Source organism: Onychomys torridus, chromosome 23, assembly GCF_903995425.1.
Source record: "Onychomys torridus chromosome 23, mOncTor1.1, whole genome shotgun sequence".
NCBI classification, from domain to species: Eukaryota; Metazoa; Chordata; class Mammalia; order Rodentia; family Cricetidae; genus Onychomys; species Onychomys torridus.
The window spans coordinates 11,104,327-11,127,145 of NC_050465.1; positions in this window are offsets into that span (position 1 = coordinate 11,104,327).

The following is a 22,819-nucleotide window of genomic DNA, read 5'->3' on the forward strand; positions in this document are numbered from 1 at the left end:
AATTCCTACATTGTAAACCAAAATTATCAGTTAAAAACATAGTTTACTCAAAACATACCATTTTGAGATTATATATTTTTTTGTTTTATATATTCATTTTGCCTGGGGAAATGCCCTTGTACACATATCTGGCACCCTACAGTCAAGATCATCTTTCATTGGGAACTATTAAAAGAATTCAGGAAGCCAAATCCAAAAGAAAGCCTATTGTTTTCTATATTTAAACCTCTGTTCTTGTTTCAAATTCTATATACAAATTCAAGAGGACTTTGCTGGAATGTATTCAAAGAGCTCAAGCCAGAAACAAGAAATCCCAACCACTGAAATCTTAGTATGTTTCCAGATAGTTTACAGTTAGGGTAGGACAAGTTTGAATTGGGTGTTTCAAACATTTCAATTCAGTTCACCTTGTTTCAACAAACATGGGAAGGCATTGTTTTAGAACAGAGGACCAAAACCAAAACAAGACAAAACAAAAGTGAGCTCATCTGGCTTCCCTGATATCTCAGCCTGAGCCAGGGCCTGAGCATAAATTGGTGTGTGTGTGTGTGTGTGTGTGTGTGTGTGTGTGTGTGTGTGTGTGGTGTCTGTGTTGCAAAGGAGCACAACCATTACTTTAACTCAATTAGTTTTGAGGTCTGGAGCTTTTGTCTACATGTCATGGAACTGATTTCTAAAATCCTTCAGTTATGCTAATATAAGTACCTGTAATTTCTGAAATGGGTTAAAATTCATGTGGAGAGAGCCTGTTATTTCTATAGCCGGAAAAAGTTAAATCCATCTTTACATTTGTACATTCCTCCCAAAGTTGGGATGTTTATTAGTGTGAATGTGCTCTCCTTGCTTTATATTTTGCAAATATCTCTGCTTTTACTAAGAAATCTCTTAAATTTTTGCACAGATCTTGCTTGATTTGGCTTCTAAAAGTACTTTCCACCACCATACCACCAGGCTCCACAGCTGTAGACTCAAGTAATCACAATAACCTTGTACAAAAAAGTATTAAATAAACAAATAGATCAACAAGCAAAAAAAAAAAAATCTTTGAGTCTGCATTTAATATGTATGAACATATTTTCTTTGTCATTATTCCCCAAACATTACAGTATGCTGTTTTACTGCCTGGAATTTACATTGTATTGGAAATTATGATTAACTTGGACAGTAAAAGAATACCAGAGCTTATGCACACCTAATATGCAAATACTATTCCACCTCATATAACACACTTTCTGGATTTAGTATCCCTGTAGGATTTATGGACAAACTATGGAAAACAAGGGACAAAATTTGATGCTGAAGTCCACAGCCTAATGTAGGCAACTTTCTGTTTATTTTTAAGATAGTATTTTAATTCCAACATTTCTCCTTTCCTTTTCCTCCCCCAAAATGTTCCCATGTAGCCCCTCCCATTCGCCTTCTGCCCCGGCCAGCAGGGTTTCAATGGGGCGACCCACCTGTGGGAGCAAATGAAAGGGAAGGGCGACAGGAAAAGACGGACTGCAAGACAGTGTTCTGATCAAGCCGCCAAACTTTATTTTCCTCCACATGGTTTATATAGCATAAGAGGGGAAGGGGCAGGAAGGCGGGAAGGGGAAGGGACATGGAAGGTGTGCAGTATGTGGGAGACATGCAGGTCATGCAACTGCAGGAAGTCTGCTAAGGTGACTGGTCAGGGGCCATTTGTTCTGTTGCTAGGCTACCTGACCATGGAATGCTCTTTACATTAGGTTGCCATGGCACCTGACTGTGGAATGTTCTTATCTTTGGGAGCCTCCAGTTAGCAAACAGGTGTTACTGCTCTAAGGGAGGGTGGTTGCCTTATGATTTGTTCTCTAGCTTAGCTAGTACTTTCCGTGGTTCATGTTTGGTTCCTGAAATCTTGGTCCCTAACAGCCTTCAATTTCGTGGCCTCATTTTTCAACTATTGTTACTGTGTGCATACATGTATTAGTATATGTAGTAATATATATATATATATATATACACACACATACATACACACATATATATATATGTATGTATGTATGTATGTATGTATGTATGTATGTATTCCTCTCTCTGTTGTTCTCCTACCTTGGCAATGGTTCTCTTTTACTTTACTGGTTTCTGTAGCTACTGCAGAAATTGTACTCACACCTGAAATTTTGGAGCTTAGAACAACCAATAAAAGAAAATATGTGATGCTTGTCTTTATCGGACTGTGTTATTTCATTCAATATGGTCTTTTCTTTTTCTACCCTCTTGTCTGCAAAGGTCATGGTTTTTTTTTTTTTTGTTGTTGTTACTGCCAAATAATATTCCTCAGTGTATATGTAAGCCATATTTATTATCCATTCATCAGCTGAGAGAGAGTAGGCTGTTTCCATTTTCCAGCTATTCTGAATACATGGCTTAGCAAGTATCCTGTGGAGTATGAATTGAGTATTTGAGGCATATACCAAAGACTGGTATAGCTGGGTCACTTTGTAGAATTGATTTTAGCTTGCTGAAATTCTCCACACTGATTTCCAGCATTACTGTACAAGTTTGCAATCTTACCAGTAGAGAATGAAGACGATTCCCTTTCTACCATATTCCTACCAATCCTTCTTGCCCATTGCTTCATTTATCTTTGCCATTGTGGCTAGGGTATGATTACATCTCAAAGTTGTCTCCTTTTGCATTTCATTAATTGCTAGTGATGAGGAACATTTCTCAGATTTTTTTTAGCCATTTGATTGGGTCATTTGTTTTTCTGACTCTACCTTTTTGATTTCTTTGTATATTTTGGATATTAAACTTCTGTCTGTTGTATAGTTGGCAAAGATTCTCTCCCATTTTGGGGGCTTCCTCATCATCTATTTGGTTGCTTCTGCTCTGCAGAAGCTTTTGAGTTTAATGAGGTTCCCTGGTTTATTGTTGGCCTTAATTCTGGAGTAAAAAGTATGTTCAGGAAGTCCTGTCCCATACTTAGGTCGTGTTTGGTATTTTTTTTCTTTTTTTTTTTTTCTTTTGGTTTTTTGAGACAGGGTTTCTCTATGTAGCTTTGCACCTTTCCTGGAAACCTTTCTTCAAACTCACAGAGATCTGCCTGCCTCTGCCTCCCAAGTGTTGGGATTAAAGGCACATGCCACCACTGCCCAACCTTTGTTTGGTACTTTCTATGTTTTCTTCTAGAAGTTTTTGTTTCTACATTCATATCTTTAATGCATTTAGCATTAGTTTTTATGGATGATACCAATGAACAGCCTAATGTTATTCTTCTGCATGTGGACATTTGTTTTTTCCAGCAACATTTGTTAAAGATGTTTTCTTTTTTCCATTGTATGTTTTTGCATCTTTATCAAATACTAAATGACTGAAGTTACATGTGCTCACATATGTGTCTTCATTTTTTCCATTGGTTTAAGTGTCTGTCTCTATGTCTGTATGTGTGTGTGTGTGTGTGTGGGAAACTATATTGGTTTTACATATACATGAATTGTAGACACTTGCATTTCAGGGCTGTTCTTTTTTTCCCCTGTCAGAATTGTTTTGGCTATCTGAGTTATTTTTGGGTTCCATATGAATTTTAGGATATATTTTCTATTTCTGAAAGAAATAAGATAGGACATCTGAGTGGGATCACATTAAATCTGTAAAAAAAAAAAAAAAAAAAAAAAAAAAAAAAAAACCTTTTGTCATTTTTACCATGTTAATTTTACCAATCCTCAAGTATGGGACATGTTTCCATTTTCTACTGTCTTTATCTCTTTCTTTGGAGATTTATGTTTCTAACATAGAAGTGTTTCACTTCCTAAGTTGGGTATATCCTTAGATATCTTATATTCTTTGATGCTGTTGTGAATGGGAATGTGTCCACAATCTCCTTCTCTGTATATTTGTTGTTGGTGTATAGACAAGCTATTGACTTACACAAGTTGATTCTGTATTCTGCTATGTTGTTAAATTTGTTTTTCTTTCCTAGAAGTTTTCTGGTAGATTTTTGGGATCTTTAATATATAACTTTATATCATCTGCAAATAGCAATAGTTTGACTTATTCCTCCTTCTGTATCTGTTTAATTTCCAGCATTGCCTCATTGCTCCAGCTAATACTTCAAGCACTGTGTTGAAAAAGACTAGGGAGAGTGGACATCCCTGTCTCATCCCTGACTTCAACAGTACTACTTTACGCTTTTCTCCATTTAGGATGATAGTGTTTGTGGGCTTCTTGTATAGAGCTTTTATTATGTTGAGGTGTGTCCCCTCTAGCCTTAAATTCTCTAAGACTTTTATCATGAAGGCATACTGAGTTTTGTCAAGGGATTTTTCTCTGTCTATTGAGATGATTATGTGATTTTTGTTTTCACACCCATTTGTGTAGTTTATTACATTTATTGACTTATGTGTGCTGAAACATCCCTGCATTTCAGGGACAACACCACCTTGGTCATGGTGTATAATCTTTTTGATGTATTTCTGTACTCTGCTTGCAAATATTTGTTTGAGTATTTTTGAGATTATGTTGTTATTTTATCTTACCTGGTTTGGGAATTAGAATGCTACTGGCTTCTACAAAGCTTATGGGAGTGTTCCTTCTTTTTCTGTTTAATTTTGAATAGTTTAGAAGGACTGGCTATCGATCTTCTTTGAATGTTTGATAGAATTGCTGTGAATCCATCTGGTCCTAGAGTTTTCTTGGATTGAAGGGTTTTCATTCCTATTCCAATATCCACATTTTTATGGTTTTTTTTTTTTTTTTAGGTTGTTGATTTCTTGGTTTAGTTTTGTTTGTTTAGATGAACCTAAAAAGACATCAATTTCTTTTAGATTTTCCAACATCAAGGATTACAGGTTTTTAAAATATTCCCTTGTGATATTCTGAATTTCTTTGGTTTATTTTATAATGTTTCCTTGTTCATTTCTAACTCTGTTAACATAGGTCCTCTCTCTCTGTTTTTTTTTTTTCCCTTTTGGTTTTTTGGGCCAAGGGACTATCAGTTCTTTTTATCTTCTCAAGGAATCAGCTCTTAGTTTTGTTTATTCTTTTTATTGTTTTCTTGCTTTCTCATTGATTTTATCTCTGATTTTTATTATTTCTTGCCAGCAATTAGGTTTAGATTTGGATTGTTCTTGTTTTCCCAAGTTTTTGAATTTTATCATTAATCCATCTATTTGTGCTTTTCCTGATTTTTTTAATGCAGGTACTTAGAACTATAAATTTCCCTTATAAGCTGCTTTCATTGTGTCTCAGAATTTTTGTAGTATTGTGTTTTCATTTTCATTTACTTCAATGAATTTTATTTCTTCTTTGACCCATATATCATTTATTAATGAGTTGTTTAATATCTAATATCTATGAGTTTCCATATTTCCATATTTACTAGAAGGTCTTTTGTTGTCAATTTTAAGTTTTATTGTACTGTGGTCCATATCTTTAACAAGGTCATAGAAGAAAACCTCCCAAAACCAAGGAGAGATAGAGACCTACCCAAATACAGGAAATACACAAAACACCAAAGAGATGAGACCAGAAAAGAAAATACCAAGGAAATACCATAGTTAAAATGCTAAATAGAAGATATATTGAAAACTTCAAGAGAAAAACTGCAAAGCACATGTACAAGAAAACTGAAAACAACATTCTATTTCTCAATGAAAAGCCAAAGGAGCCTGAAACAATGTATTCTAAGTGCTAAAAGCTGTGACAGTCAGCCTAAAATAATATATCCAGCAAAAATACCTGCTGTGATTGAAAGAGAAAGAAAAAAAATTTCTACTAACAGCTTTAAAAAATTAGATATAGCTGGGCAGTGGTGGCACATGCCTTTAATCCCAGCACTGGGGAGGCAGAGGCAGGCAGATCTCTGTGAGCCAGCCTGGTCTCCAGAGCGAGAAACAAGAAAGGCGCAAAACTACACAGAGAAACACTGTCTCAAAAAACGAAAACAAAAACACAAAAGTTAAATACAACAAACTAAACTTAAGGAAAATACTGGCAGCATTATTTCAGCCTGAAGAGTGGAATGGGTAAGTAAGTAGAAGGACTGAGGAAAGAAATATAAAGCTGTAGATTTCCTCTTTTTCTGTCAGCCATCAGTCCTAGAGGGGATAGAGACAGAAGAGATGACAGAAAGCTTTGTACATAGCCCATGAGCACAGACAGAGGGAGGCCTCCTAGAGACAGACTTCAGTGAATCAGCTCAATTTTATTCCAGAGTACAAGGAATGTACAGGATTGGGGGCCTGGGGACAAACCCTAATCTGCATTAAGTGGCACACTCCTATCACAAGGCTTTGTATGTGGCACTAGAGTCTTACAGGAGAGCTCCTAGCCCAAGGTCTCTGCAGCAGGGATCTGTGTCAATGGTCAAGTGAAAGATGAGTCAGGCAGCTGGTTTAGAGGCAGCTAAGGCCAGTCTTCCAGGCCCAGGACATTCTCCAGATAAGGCCAGGCAGAGAACAGGAGCCTTGATGGGGAGGGAGGGAGTCTCCATATTGTGGTGCTTTGAGAGAAAACTGCAAGGCTATGTCAGACTGTAACCTCTGACCAGCCAGTAATGTATTCCAACACAAAGCCATAATTATTAAAACAAAAAATAACATTGAGAACACAACACTAAAATTCAACAATAACACAACGATTCCACAACTAACATACATATTTCAATTATAACTTTAAATATCAATGACCTCAGTTTTCCAATCAAATCACACTGACTGACTTAATGGATCAAGAAATAAACCTATCTGCTGCCTACAAGAAACACTTCTTAGTTTGAAAAAGAAGTCACTGCCGTAGAATAGAAGGAAGGATAAACTCATTCAAATCCAACAAAATGAGGGGAAGAAAGCAGGCATTGCTATCCTGATAGCTGACTATAATGGACCTGAAACCAAAAGTAATCAGAAAAGATAAAGGCAGTTCCTTCATTCTAGTTACAGACAGTTAACCAAGGAAACATTCCTATCCTAGGCCTACATGCACTAAATTGGAACACCACATTAAAAAATAAAAGGTGCTACTGAAATTAAAGACACAGATGAACATCAATCTTTGTAGGTGACTTCGATATCCTACTTTCCTCAATAGACAGGTCATTTGGACCAAAAAAACTAACAGAGAAATGTCAATATGAATGAAACAGTCCTTTGTTTAGATCCAGTAAGTCTTGATGAATGCTAACTGCACTTGTTCTGAGCACCATTCCCCTATGGTCTACATTTATTACACATATTTTCTGTGTTGACTGTCTATGTGGATTTTTGAAAACTAACTTTCCAACTATAAAAGCACTAGTATTGGAGGTCTAGCTGATGTAGATTATTTAATCCTAGCTAATTAGCATCCTTAGAAATTATTGAATATTTTTGTTTTGCTAGCATTTCTTCTGTACTTTTAAACCTTTGCATGTTCCTGCTTACCCTTCCCTAATGATATTACTTCACTTCTCTTCTCTCAATATTCTGAAATTGGCTTTAACAGAATTCCCCATAAAATTTTCAGAAAAATTAAAATAAGCTTTAATGGAGGATAATTGTTGTTATCATCATGATTATTTTATGATACACATAATAATTTAATGTCTATAGGGGAAATTAAATTATCTTATAATTATATGGTTTTTATATGAAGATATGGAAAACCATTATGTGGAAAGTAAATACAATTTAGGCAATGCCTAAAGTTAAGTTGAGGTCTATTAAGAAGAGAATAATTACTAAAATGATTACTTTCTAATGGACCTGTTAGGGGACCAAACAACTCCATGTTTGCATGTCTTGTTGCAATCGTTATTTACCTTGTTCAATCATACTAACTAGATATAGTAGCTCTCATACACACAGGCAACATTGATGGAATAAAAATCTGAGTAGGTCACATTAAAATTTTTTAAATATTATAATTCATTTACTTATTCACACTTACTTGTTGACAGAAACCTCTGTGGACATCTTGTATTTCTCTCTCTCTCTCTCTTTTGTTTTCTGTAACATTTTATTTTATTTTTATGAGTTTCAGTGTTTTGTATGCATGTAAGTCTGAACACCACTCACAAGCCTTGTGCTTGTGGATGTCAAAAGAGCAGTTATGAATGGTGAGCCACAGTGTGGGTTCTGGGAACCCAATCCAGGTTCTTCTGTATAGAAACCTGTACATTTTGTGGAGAGTAGTAAATATCGATTTCCTTCACAAAGATACTCAAGTTTATTTTCTGCTGATTATATAAGATTGGGTTCCCTAGCCTCAGGGATAATTATCTATAAAAGAATCTTCAAAATATGTTCTGTTCACCTGGTCCTCTCCATGTGGCTCCAATGGGACCTTGGCATAAAGCAGAAAAGAAGCACGTGCCGGATAACCATGTCCTTTGACTGACCTAACACTCATCTACAGTCTTCTCACTTCCATGAAACTGTTTCCTTGGAGTCATTCACCACCTCTGCCTCTTATGATCTTTCTGCCTCCTCTTCTGCATAGATCTTTTATTCTTGAGGTGAGGGGTTTGATAACAACTTTGCACTTATTGCTAAGTGCGCCAAAGCCTTTCATTCTTAACATGTTTTTTGGATATATGTTTTCATGTTAGTTCCTATCTTCTGCAAAAAGAAACTTCTTTTATGAGGGTTGAACAATGATCTGTAAGTAAGTACAGCAATATGCCATTAGCAGTTATTCTATTACAATATTCATTTAGCAGAATAATAGTAGGTTTCCCCCTAGGTGCCATCAACAATCTAATCTCAGGTTCTTGGCCACTTTAGCAGTATCAAGTATGGGTTCTATCATATGAAGGGTGCCTTATATCAAATCAATTGTTGGTTGGTTGCTCCCATTACATTTGTGCCACTATTGGACCAGTATGTCTTGCAGACAGGTCACTGTTGCAGGTTGCAACATTCACAGCTGGATGATATTGGTGTTCACTCTTATCATCTGTTAGCATACATAGTACCTTCCCTCACTATGAATGCTGGCCATTGGGGATGAAGCTTCTAGTTGTGTACCAGCTTGATTTCTGTTCACTGACATAAGTGTTGTCATCAGCAATAGGGCGTTACTATCAGGTTTTGGAAGGCATCCGATAGCATTGGCAACAGTCTGATATTTGGGGGTGGCATCTATGGGACTCCTTCCCTCAACAATTATTTTTGGTTTTCAAATTTTATGATATCACTAGGATTGAATCCCTTGAAATATGAACATTAGCAAAATGTCTTGTTGTTTTTACATCCTTACTTTCCATTTGCAAGTAGGTAAGAAAAAAAAATGCTCAATATTTTATAAGTGAATAAAAGACACAAAAATATACAGGAAAATGAGCTGATAAGAGTATTTCCTCAAAAAACTATTAATGTGCACTGTGGACGTTCTATATCTAGTCAGAATTTATCAATTGGTGGTAAATTACATCATCGTCCTTTTATTATTTGAAATGATAGGCGATTATTTTGGTGTGTACTTGTTTTCATTCAAAACTCCCAAATTTCACAGAATTGTCTTGTTTGGCTACTGTTTCCACTTAAAATTTTCTTTGGTTGTTGTTTTGTGGCTCCATATATATTTCAGGAGTGTTTTCTATTATGAAAGAAGTTTAGTGTTTTGATGAATTGCATTGACTTCACGGATTGCTTTGAGCAGTGTATTTGTTTGGAATTATTCTGATTCATGAGCAAGGCATGTCTTTCTTTTTCTTTGTGTCTTAGGCAATTTATTTCAATAGTATTTTGTCATTTTCATCACCAAGGTATTTCACTGCCTTGCTTAAATTTTGTTATTAAATGTTTATTCTTTTTGTAACTAGTATAAATCAAACTGCTTTCTCAATTTTTCTTTTCTTTTTTTTTTTGTACAGCAAGGTCATTTTTCATATCTAGAAATGCTACTAATTTCAGTTGAATTTGTTTGTGTCTTATAATTTCATTTATATTTATTATGAGTGAAATAGGATTTGCTTGAGTACATTGGGTTTTGTTATAATTAAAATTATGTAATCTCCAATCAAGGATAAACTTAACATCATTTTTTCATTTTTCCAATCCAGTGTCTTTTCTTTGTTTCCTACTTACTATTTACTTTATTCTTTGATTTTTATACTTTCTTCCCTTCTAAAAAATTGGACTTGAGATTGTCTTCCTTGTAGGATGTTCATAGGTTAATTGAGACAATTTTCCTTTTTGATATATGTATTTATTGCTATAAACATAACCCTTGGCTTTTTTTTTGCTACTTTATGGCTTTTGATACATAGAGTTATTTTTATTGGTGTGCAGATATTTTATACTTTATTTCAAATATATTTAATTGCTCAATGTTTATTTAGTAGTTTATTTAGTAGTAAGTTATTTAATTTTTGTTCAATATGTATTTGTGTACTTTCCATTGTTTTTAGTTTTATTCCATTTGGTTGGGAAGATACAAGGTATAGTTTTATTTTTTATAATTTATTGAAACATGATTATAGCCTTATGTGATTTGTCTAGTATAATATTTCATGAGAATATACATACATATGGGTTGTTGTTTTAACTATTTTATAAAAATCTGTCATGTTTAATATTATAGTTCAACTAATATTTAAATTCTTTCATTTAAATTTTTAATTTTTATTAATTAATAATTAATATATGTTGCAATTAAATTATTCAACATGCACAGTCTATGATTGTAAAACATTACCACAATCTCATTTCAATTTTTTTTTAACATTCCAAACAAATCCTGTGCCTTTTAAGAGTTACTTCTCCCACCCTCTTCTTTTCTTGAACCCTAGGCTACTATTTATATATTATCCTAATATTAAGATTTCATATAAGTTGGTCTGAAAGTTTGTGAGAGTATTATTTTACTTAATGCAAGATGTAAACATATTGGCAATGTATAAATATTTCATTTATTTAAAAGTATTAAGACAGAATTAAAAACATTTTTGCCTATTTATTCTACAGAAGGTGACATTTTTATAAACATATACTTTATGAAATGGTTAAATCAAGACAATTAGCATTTTTATCCTCTCATATACATATCATTCTTGTGTGGTGAAACTAATTACTTTACAACATTCAGTTTATTTTCAATTTAGTGGCTTTTAACAGTTTTAGTACTAACAATATTTATATTTAGTACTAAACAATATTTGGGAGCAAATGTACTAAGTGTATAGATTTTTTTTTTCATTTTCCTTTGGCATATAGACAAAAGTTGACTTATTAGTATATTAGTTACTTTTCTGTTGCATTGATAAAACATCGTGACCAAGACAATTTCACAAAGAAAGGGTTTATTTGAGCCTATGGTTCCAAAGGGATGAGATTCCTCCATCATGGTGAGGAGGATTAGCAGCAGGAGGTAGGCATGTTAGCCAGAGCATGAAGCTCAAAACACACACCTTCAACCCAAGCTTGAAGCAGAGGGACCTGCAAGAAAGGCAAGGCCTTTCATCTCAAAGATTGTCTTCAGAGATGCTTTCCTCCAACAAAGCTGCCCCACCTAAACCTACCCCCAAACAGTTGGGGAAGGATATTTCTTATTCAAATCGCCTCCCTAGGGAGTCTGCTTATTCTGCTATTCAAGTACATCATCGTGAGGTAGTGCCACAGAGCTGTTTCCAAGTGGTTCTGCCATTCTCTAAGTGCACCAGGAAAGAAAGAGGATTTACAGTTTCCCACTTCTTCAGCAACATTGATGAGAAGGTTACTCTCAGGTTTTTAAAATCATATGCATCTGTGATGTGTAATCTGTCTATGGAGGGGAGTCAGGGTGTAGATGAGCAAAACTCTTATTGTAGCTTTTCTGTTTGACGTGGAGTCTCATGTCATCCATGCTGGCCTTCAACTGTCCATATAACTGAAAATAACTTGAAATGCTGATTCTCCTGTTTCAACCTCCCAAGTGCTAGAATTGCAGATGTGTGACATCATAGCCAGTGTTCCATCATTTTTTTAATCATTAATATGGTCTTCAGATGTTTCTGGGTGGTGTCATGTAGTATGTATCCATATTAACCATTACTATGTAGTCTTGCTAAAGTGAATCTTTTACTGAAATGGAAAAAATGACCATATTTCCTTATATTTTAAAATTTAGTCTATTTTGCCTGCTATTAGTACAGCTTTTCACACTTATTTGTGGTTTTATTTAACTATATTTCCAACCCCTCAATTTTTAGTTATGTGTACCTAAAGCAATGAAATTGGTTTCTTGTGGGCATAATACAGTTAGAGCTTCTTTATTAAAAAATAATTCATCTATCATACTGATTTCCAAAGTGGCTGTACAAGATTGCACTCCCACCAACAGTGGAGGAGAGTTCCTCTTGCTCCACATCCTCTCCAACATAAGCTGTCATCAGTGTTTTTGTTCTTAACCATTCTAACAGGTGGTGGTTTCTCAGAAAATTGGGAATCGATCTACCTCAAGACCCAATGATACCACTCTTGGGCATATACCTAAGGAATGCTCAATCATACCACAAGGACACTTGCTCAACTGTGTTCATAGTACCATTATTCATAATAGCCAGAACCTGGACACAACCTAGATGCCCCCAACCAAAGAATGGATTAAGAAAATGTGGTACATATACACAATAGAATACTAATCAGCAGTAAAAAAAATAATGACGTCATGAAATTTGCAGGCAAATGTATGGAACTAGAAAATATCCTAAGTGAGGTAACCCAGATTCAGAAGGACAAACATGATGTGTACTCACTCATAAATAGATACTGGAAGTAAAGCAAAGGATAACCAGACTACAACCCACAGCTCTAGAGAAGGTAGATAACAAGGAGAACCTTAAGAAGGACTAATGGAACACTCTGGGAAAGGGAAATACATGAGATTACCTGAATACACTGGGAGTGGGGAGGGGCAACGGAGGGTAGGGGATCGGGGATGGGAGCATGGGGGAGTGAGATGGTCAAACTGGAACACGGGTGGAGTTGGAGAGCAATGAAAGAAATATTTTGATAGAAGGAGACATCATAGGCCTAGGGAGAAATGTGGTATGAAGGAAGTTCACAGGAATCCACAGTGATGACCCCAGTTTAGATTACTAACAGTAGTGTAGGGGTTGCCTGAGCTGGCCTACCCCAGTAATCAGATGCCTTAACTCTCATCACAGAGCCTTCATTCAGTACCTGATGGAAACAGATGCAGAGAGCCATGGCCAATCACCAGACAGAGCTCTGGAAGGCCAGTCAAAGAGAGGGAAGAGGGATTATGAACAAGGGGCATCCAGATCACGGTGGGAAGATTTATAGATACAACCGAATCAAGCTGGTAAGAACTCATGAAGTGGAGTCTGCATGAGACTGGACTGGGATTTCTGCATGGGCAAGACAGTTGTGTAGCTTGGTCTTTTTGAGGGGTCCTTGACAGTGAGAATAGAATCTATCCCTGGTGTATGAACTGGAGCCCATTGCCTGTGGGGGAACACCTTACACAGCCTTGATAGCAGTGGAAGGGCCTTGGATCTGCCTCAGCAGAATATGCTGGGCTTTGCTGACTCCCCATGGGAGGCCATACCTTTTCGGAGGAGGGAAAGGGGGGATCTCTGGCGGTTATGTGGGATGAATAAAAAATTTCTTAATAAAAAAAATCCACCCAGTATTCCTATGATTCCTGATTCCTGAATATAATCCAATTACATATAAGACTCTTATTGATATATGTGAATTTCCCCTTTCATTTTACTAGCTGTACTTTGAATAATATTTTTATTGATTCTTTGAGAATTTAATACAAAGAATTTTTAGCAAAATACTCACCCCTCCAACCTCACTTTTTCCATGTCCGTCCTCTTACTCTTGCCTCCTTATCCATCTAACTTCCCGACTTTGAGTGATCTTCCTCCGTTTCTTTTTGTTTTTCATCAAGCCAACTTTGCATTGCTGTACTACTCCAGACTCTACTGGATCTACCAGGAGTCACATCATTAAAGAATACTGGTTTTTTTTTATACCAGAAACTATCAAATTTCAATAGTCCCCAGATCAATTTTGTGCCCATTTCTTCCCCTCCACACTTTGTTTGTTGTCTGCTTTGAGCAGAGCAATTCAGTTTATATATGGCACAGTTGCTGTGAGTTCACATACGCTTCTGTCCTTGTGTCTAAAAAATATTGTTGTTGTTTTTTTTATTAAGCTATCCACTGTCTCTTGAGGAAAACAAAACAAAACATCTAATTAAAAAAATAAGACAGGGAAACAACACAAAATTCTCAAAAGATGACCTATGAATGGCTGAGAAACAGTTCTTAAAAGACTATTCAGTATCTTGAGCCATCAGGGAATTAAAAATTAAAAGTACTTTGAGATTTTGTTTTCCTCCATTCAGAATGGCTAAGGTCAGATACAAATGAAAGGAGATGCTGAAGATGGCTGTGGGGAACGGAGGACCCTGTACTGCTGGTGGAGGTTTAAACTGGTGCAATCATTAGTTGTATTTGTCGGTTGTCTTTCTGTCTTCTCATTTCATTTTGTTATTGAGTGGATTTCTATCATTCTGGTATTAAAGTCTCTCCTGTCTTGTGTGTGTGTGTGTGTGTGTGTGTGTGTGTGTGTGTGTGTGTGTGTGTGTGTGTGTGTGTGTGTCACTGTGGGTATGAATGTGTGCATGCCCATGAGGTCAGAACACAGCTTTGGGGAATTCTTACCTTCCACCTTGTTTGAGCCAGGCCTCCTCCTGTTTCTTGCTGTAGACAGCGAACTCCAGGCTGGCTGACCTGCATGCAGTGTGACAGGTGATCCTTTATCCTCACCTCTCATCTCTGCACAAGAATGCTGACATTATTAGTGCCATGTCACCCTCTCTGACTTCTCAAACAGTTTCAGGGCCTCTGAGTTCAGTTGATAATGCTCACACAACAAATACTTTTACCCACTGAGCCATCTCCCTTTCGCCCTCTCTCAAGTGTTTTCAGAAGAACTGATTTTCTTTGTTTCTGTTTTCCAAAGTTAAGGAAATTGTCGCTGCAGGATGAACAGGACATATAAAGTCACTTTTTTGTTTATTTGATCATGTCTATTATTTTGGAAGGGGATCAATTCAGTTTCGATGATAGGACTCTCCCAGCTTCAAGGAAACAGTCTCATCATAGGATGGTCTATTTGCAGACCTTGGAAAGTTTAGGAAAATTTTTAAATAAATACTCTAAAGAGTGTGGAACAAGAGGGTTCTAAAAGTTGGCATTTGGAAATCTGTTGAAAATACCATAGGTACCTGTGAGGTTGTCATCTTTGAAAGGGAAGTTAACCAGCTTCTTCTGATAAGCAGCCCTTAAATGACTGTCACCTGCATATAACTTATTAAGCAAGAATCTAACCCAAACATTTAAAGCAAACGAGACATATAATATGAAGGCAGAGATGTCAAACATTTCTCCTGTTTGTGGCTGCTCATTTGGCATGTGAAGATCCAAGTAAATAGGCAGTGCTTTCTAACAAAGGCAGACTCTGTCTTATTGCAGTTTGACTCTGGTAACTATAGACTCAATGCATGCATGGACAGAGAAGGCCCCTCATTCCTGACAGTTCTGAATGACTAGCTCTGGTTTGTTTGTGTCACAGTCTTGTGTTGAAAGCAACCATCAAACCACTTTGGCCATACTATAAGCCTATAGTCTTTCTTTGGTAAACACAACTATTCTGTTTGCTAAGTGGGTACATACTTACTCTATTATGGATGTAAGATAAATGAGACAAAGTTCAATGAGGTCTAGAGTGAAGGTTTTTATCCTTTCAGTCTGATACCACTTAATTGATACAGCAGTAGAGAAGTGATTCAGAACTGATGAAATAAAATAGGCGTGCCCTCATGTAAACATTCAATCTGATACTTGTGAGATGCTTCACCTAGTAAAGGCACTTGCTATGTAAGCTGGCTGCTGGAATTCAAACCCAAAACTTACAGAAAGATAGAATGATACAACCAACTCCACAAAACTGTCCTATAATCTTGACATGGATATCACATGAATCATCTGACAATTTATAAAAAAATACAAAAATAAACTCTTGAGCATCAAAAATCATTGTTTGATCCATTCCACAGGCACCATGCATCTTCAAAATAGATACTCTAAAATAGTGTCAGATATTTATGGCTGTATAACATGACATGGAATAAAAAATAAGGAATTAATTTGTTTATCGAATCACTGAAGATTTATAGGGAACATAACGACATTGTAATGGGCTAGAAACATACTCAGTAGGCAGCAGTAGTCTGACTGAGCCTTTGGCAAGAAATGAACATCACAAACATATCAGGGATTGTTTTAGGATTAAAGTTTTGGGGTACATAATCTTCTTTATAAATTTCTACCATTGCTTGTTACTGTGTAAACTGAAAAACAAATCTATTTTGCTTTTTACTGTTTCCTGGACCTCCAGCATGGACCAAAGGTCAACCTAGTGAGAACATCAGAGGAACCATAAAGGACCTTGGCTATTTCTTGGGAACATACACATTAATATATTTTAGGATAAAATAATGCTCTAAAAAACATTCATGATTTTATATAGGTACATCATTATGTTAGATAAAAACAAACAACAAACTCAAAATAAAACCAAGCCCCCCCCCCAAAAAAAAAATCTTTTCAGACTTGGTTTCTGTACAGGTGGGCATGGTGACATGTTTTCAGGTGACAAACACAATTTCAGGTGGTTCTTTGAAGGTGAGATAGGAACACTCTCTCTGCTCAGTAATTAGAACTGGAAGGGAGTACAGCTAAGTATAGCAAGAAATTAACCCAAAAAAATGTCATTTTTCAGCTACAAACAAAGACTTTCTACAACCCTAGGCACTCAACCTTCCAAATGGTGCCAATTATGTTCACCCTCCCTGCTGCGCTCTGTAAAGGAGAGGCACCACAGGGATCAAAATTAAAACATTTAATTACTTTGTGTTTTAAGTGTGAGCTATCTGTGGAAAACAGCAGGCCAGTCTTTTTTCTATCCACTCAACAAAAGTCCCCTAGGTCCCTCGACAAATCCACTAATCATCTGAATTTAAATACTTTTCAACTACTTTACATTCTCACTACAAACATCTTTGCCTTCTCTTAGACGGCCCTACACACTTGGTTACAATTTAACCACTTACCCATTGAAGTAAATGACTGAGAGTTAAAGTTCCCTGGAGCTGGCTGATGAGCACTTACTTAGAGAAAGTGTGAAATCCATCTGGAAATTAAGGGCTGAGGGGGAAGGGAGACCAGAGAATGAACGCATTTCTTAGGGCATTCTTGGAACCAACAGAATTGCTGTAATTGGAAGAAATATTTTAGTGCAACCAAATGCAAATTTCCACATATGGATATTTCTCTTATATTTTAATTTTTAAATTTCTTTTTAAAAATTATTCTTTGAGAATTTCATACACATATACAATATGTTGTGATCTTATTCATCTATCCCCCCCTCCAACTTCCCCTGGATATGTTCCTTTCTCAACTTCATGTCCTTTGTGCTATATTCACGTCTGTCGACTGATGCCCGACGGAGACGCTCATATGTCGGTGAGTGCAGGGCCATCCATTTTTCCACAGACAAGTGGCCACAACTCTAAAGAGAGACGACACCCCCTTTCTCCAGGTGGTGTCAGCTGAAGGAAACTCCTAGCTGGAGACGAGCCTCACCAGCCCTTCTCGTCCATGTTGTCACACTGACTGGCTCAGTGTTGTGCAGGTCTTGTGCAGGGAACCTCAGGCATTGTGAAAACATGAGTGTAACAGCCGTATTATGCACAGAAGAGAGACTTTCATAGCACACCTCCCCATCTTCTGGCTCATATATTATTTCTACTTCTGAAATTTTCTCTGAGCCTGAGAAATGATCTATCCTCTTTTTAGTTTTAAAATTAGTATAGAATTTGAGATATCATCATGGCATTTTGGGGAAAAAAATGCTGTCTACCAAAATCTCCCACCCCTTCCTTTCCTCCACATCTGTTTCCCACATTGCCTGCAACTTCTACCTGCTGTGGATATTGCTCTGTATAAATAAAATGCTGTTTGGCCAGTGGCCAGGCAGGAAGTATACGCGGGACAAGTGGAAGGCTGGGGTGGAGATATACTGCCAGCTACCACCATGACAAGGAAGATGTAAGGTAATGGTAAGCCAGGAGCCACGTGGCAAAGTATAGATTAATAGAAATGTGTTAATTTAAGATAGAAGAAGCAGATAACAAGAAGCCTGCCACGGCCATACAGTTTGTAAGCAATATAAGTTTCTGTGTGTTTACTTGGTTGGGTCTGAGCGTCTATGGGCCTAGCAGGTGAGAGAGATTTGTTCTGACTGTGGGCCAGGCAGGAAAACTCTAACTACCAATGGCGCCCAACGTGGGGCAAGAGTTTCCACCTAAAACCTGAAAAAAAAAAAGATTCTAAAAAGGAGCTAAAAACAGCTTCCTAATTGTCTCTCTTAAGTGGCAGCCTGCCGATTTGAGCTTCTATGGTGGGTTCCTGGCGTGTATATCTGACCTGCAGTGTGGCGGGAATGAGGAATCTACAAGCGGCACTTTACTCTGCTGCATGGTGGATTTACCCTTTGCTAGTTTTTTTTTTTGTTGTTGTTTTTTTAAAGGTTTTTAGGCTTTGCACTGCTTTGATAGAACTGCTTCTGATAGTTTATGGTATACAAGGCTCCAGACCCAGAGCTGGCAGTAAACTGTACCACTGCCATGTTGGGAAGCTGAGGTGGGAGGAGCAAGCAGCCACAGCAGAGTTTCAGTCTTACAAAGATGGATATTACACAGAGAATCTGGTTTGTGTTGTCTTTGGGATTTTTAACTGCAGAAAAAGATTTGATCATAAAAGCTGTTGAGTTAAACAAATATGTAAATTTTAAAAGTAACTTGACTTCAAAATTTGGATATAAGGATAAGGTGCTTTGGAAAAGAGTCTCTGCTTTTGTTTCCACAGAAAGCCAGAGACTATGGATTTGTTCCAGATTAAGATACATCAGGTTTGATCAGCCAAGACCACCTGAAAGGTCTCTGATGACACCATGGCCCAGATGATCCAACATCCAGAATGGTTTCAAGGCAACTGGCTCAGAGGTTTACTCTCATGGACTACTCCATAATCCTAAAATTTTCTTTGTGTCCCCATAAGATACAGCGCCCCCCTCCAACAAGAAGTAGTAAGAGAAAATATGCCTAATTTCCCAAAATTATCAAGCTGGCTTTGGAGTTGGAATTGGCTCACTCCTTCTCTAAACCCAGACATATTGCTAAAAGAAAAGGTTAAGAGATTTTTGTGTCCCAAATCAGAAGAGCCCTCTGGTGTAGGGCAGAAAAAAAGCCAGTATTTTTATTTAAAGCAGGTTGATTATAAATGTGATCTCTTTCTAAAGAAGAAAAGGGGATATGATATAGATACAATAGGAAGAAAGGGTAGATTAAAGAACTTATTTCTAAAGAGCAACAACTTGTTTAAAATGTTTTACATTGGTATAGATTTTAGTCTATTGATACAAACTTAATTTTGTTATACTGTGTGTGTATTTCTACTCTTGTTTAAGGTATTATGTTTGTGTAGCTCATTTAAAATTGTAATGGATAATTAAAAATAGATTAATGATTAGTCATCTATGATAATCATACTCATAGCCATGTTAGTTAAGTCTTCTAGGTATACATAGAGATATTTCAGATAGATAGGCAATCTTCAAATACTCAAAGACCTTCAGAATATGGAATTTAAAATATTTTCAAAATTTAGACTTTCTGGACAGTGAGATATGTCTGCTCCTGGCAGCACCAATTTACTTCAGAGAGGAGGATGGGCATTGGAGACACTTCATATGGAATTTATCTTCACCTTGACAAAAATAGCCATTTGGGCAAGAAACTGTTCTTGCCTGGACTGCTTGATCAAATGGACATGCAGGACCCATAGAAAAGTAACCACTGAACTTTGCTTGACAAAATGGTCCTTCAGGTTTCTGCTTTACAGAGGAAACTGTCAGATATTCTACAGGACACTGAAAAAAGTGACCAAGAGACTCTAGCCCTGTGGGCTGTAGACAAATGCCCCAACTTTACAAAGAAACATTAGGTGACTGTCCAGGCTGCCAGCTATCTCTGTCTACCCTACAGGACTCCTGAAAGTTGCTTGCATCCTTCTCCTAGTTCTCAGGTAATATTATATCCTCCTGAGGTCTTTGATGTGGTTGAAGACTAGATAGTTATAATTTCCTCAATTAAGATAAGTTAGATATAAAACCTTAGACTCACAAATATAAGATAGATAGGATATCTTCTTTAATATTGTTACTGTAATTCTTGCTTGATAAATGTTTTGTTACATGAAATTTTACTATGTAAAAGTTAAAACCTTCCTTTTTTAAAAAAAGAAAGAAAAGGGGAAGTGCTGTGGATATTGTTCTGTATAAATTAAATGCTGTTTGGCCAGTGGCCAGGCAGGAAGTATAGGCAGGACAAGAGAGAAGAGAATTCTGGGAAGTAAAGGCTGGGGTGGAGATATACTGCCAGCCACCACCATGACAAGGAAGATGTAAGGTAATGGTTAACTACAGTCCACGTGGCAAAGTATAGATTAATAGAAATGGGTTAATTTAAGATAGAAGAAGTAGATAACAAGAAGCCTGCCAAGGCCATACAGTTTGTAAGCAATATAAGTTTCTGTGTGTTTACTTGGTTGGGTCTGAGTATCTATGGGCCTGGCGGGTGAGAGAGATTTGTTCTGACTGTGGGCCAGGCAGGAAAACTCTAACTACACTCTACCCAAAACCCTTTCTACTTCATCAGGAGGTTTTGTTTGGAGCTCCCTCCTTACCATCTCTTCTTCTGCAGTCTTAGCAGTTTCCTTTCTACTCTTTAGGCTTTACTCACACTTATACATACATGTACATACATGTGTACGTCAAGGTGGATTCCACATAAAACAGAAAATGCAATGTTTTCCATCATCTTGTTGAGTACTGAACATTGTAGATCCATCCACTTCTGGAAATTTCCACTTTCTTTAGAAAGGAATAAAATTCGTTGAGTATGCATACCACATAGATATTATCCACTCCTCTGTCAGTGGACTTCTATGTGTATCCAAATTCCTTGCTTTTATGAACAGGGCAGCAATAAACATGAATGTTTGTGGTAGGATATGCTTAGAAATGGTATATTTGTGTCACATGGTAGTTGTATTTTAATTTTTTTGAGAAATCTTTATTGATTTATTATCTCCATAATGTCCATACTAGTTTGCCTTCTCGGCAGCAGTAAATAAGGATTCTGCCTACATATCTTCCACATCCTTTCTAGCATTTATTCTCCGACACAATGAAATTAGCCTTTCTGACTGTGGTAAGGTGGTATTTCAAATAGTTTTAATTTATGTTTTCCTGATACCTAGTAATTATGAATACTTAAGAATACTGTTGAGCCTTAGTGTGTCTTTGTTGGAAAACTGCTTTAGCTTATTTATTGATTGGAAGTTTTGGTTTATTCATACTTAATTTCTTTTTCTTTCTTTTTTCTTCGTTTAGTTCTTTATAAATGTCTGTATATAAATACACTATCTCAAGTATAGATGCAAAGATTTTTCTTCAGTTCTGTAACTATTTGATCTGCTAATAGTTTCTTTTGCTATGCATAGATTTTTAAAATTTATGTGATTTATTTTGATTAGCAAAAAAATTATAGCTTGCACGTAGTTTATTCAAAATGCTTAGGACCAGAAGCATTTCAGCTTTTAAAAGGTTTAGAATAATTTCATATAGAATGATATACTTGGGATAAGACAAAAGTCTAAGCACAAATGTGTTAGCTTTCATATGTACCAATTTGCTCAGCCTGAAGGAGATTTTCTATATTATTTCCTCTATCTGCATGGCATCTTCTACTTTTGCCATCCTGTGGTTACTCACAAAGTTTAGAATTTGGGGTCAATTTCCATTTTTAGGTTTGGAGAGCTCAACCTTTGTATGTGTAATTTGAGACATGTTGACCAGTTGCTGCATTACCAGAATAACAGAGCATGTTTGTAGGGCAAGTTCAGGTCATGTAAAGACAATGGAATAGTGATGGAATTGGGGACAGTGGGAGTCTTCACAACACCTAGAGCTGTTTTTCCTTTCATATTGTCTCCAAGGACTGTAATGTGTCACACAGAGGTCAACACCAAAACAAACACCAAATATCACAGCATGGAGTTCGATGATTCATCCTTCTCTTTGATTCTTCACATAAAATTCTGACATCTTCTAATTAAAGAACCAAGATAGGCATCTGCTTGACCCTCAATTTGACATCGTCAAATTTAAAGCAATTCAATTCTCACTCCCACGCTCATGCTAATTTTCACTAAGAGAAGTGATTTTGACAAGTTTAGAAAGTCAGGTTAAGCTCATATAAGGAAAAATGTGTAAAATCATCCTCTGAACTGATAAATGTGCCCTCCAGGGAAAGATTTTCCTCCAACCGTAGGAACTGGTAGATATTGTCGGAGAATAATATACAGGCAGATATTTACGGCAGAGATGTGTGTGTCACCCTCCTCTCCTCCATCCTGCTAGACTGCCAAGTCTGTGTAACCCTGGGGATATTTCTGGGCTGTGGTTTCTTCTAGGAAACTGAAAGAAGCATAGTACTTCAATTTAGATTTGTAACAAGCTGTACATTCACTCTTTAAATAATATTGAGTCCTTTTTTAACCTACAGAATCTACGAAAAAGATTTCATTAAAAATATCTATGTATATGAAATTAATTTAGTGAATCTGAGAGGGTCATTCTCTCTTACCTTGGTGGACTTTACAAGTATCTTTCAGAGATGGATTAGATCAGAGATGGGCACGTAAAGTCACAGTAAGCATAAAAAG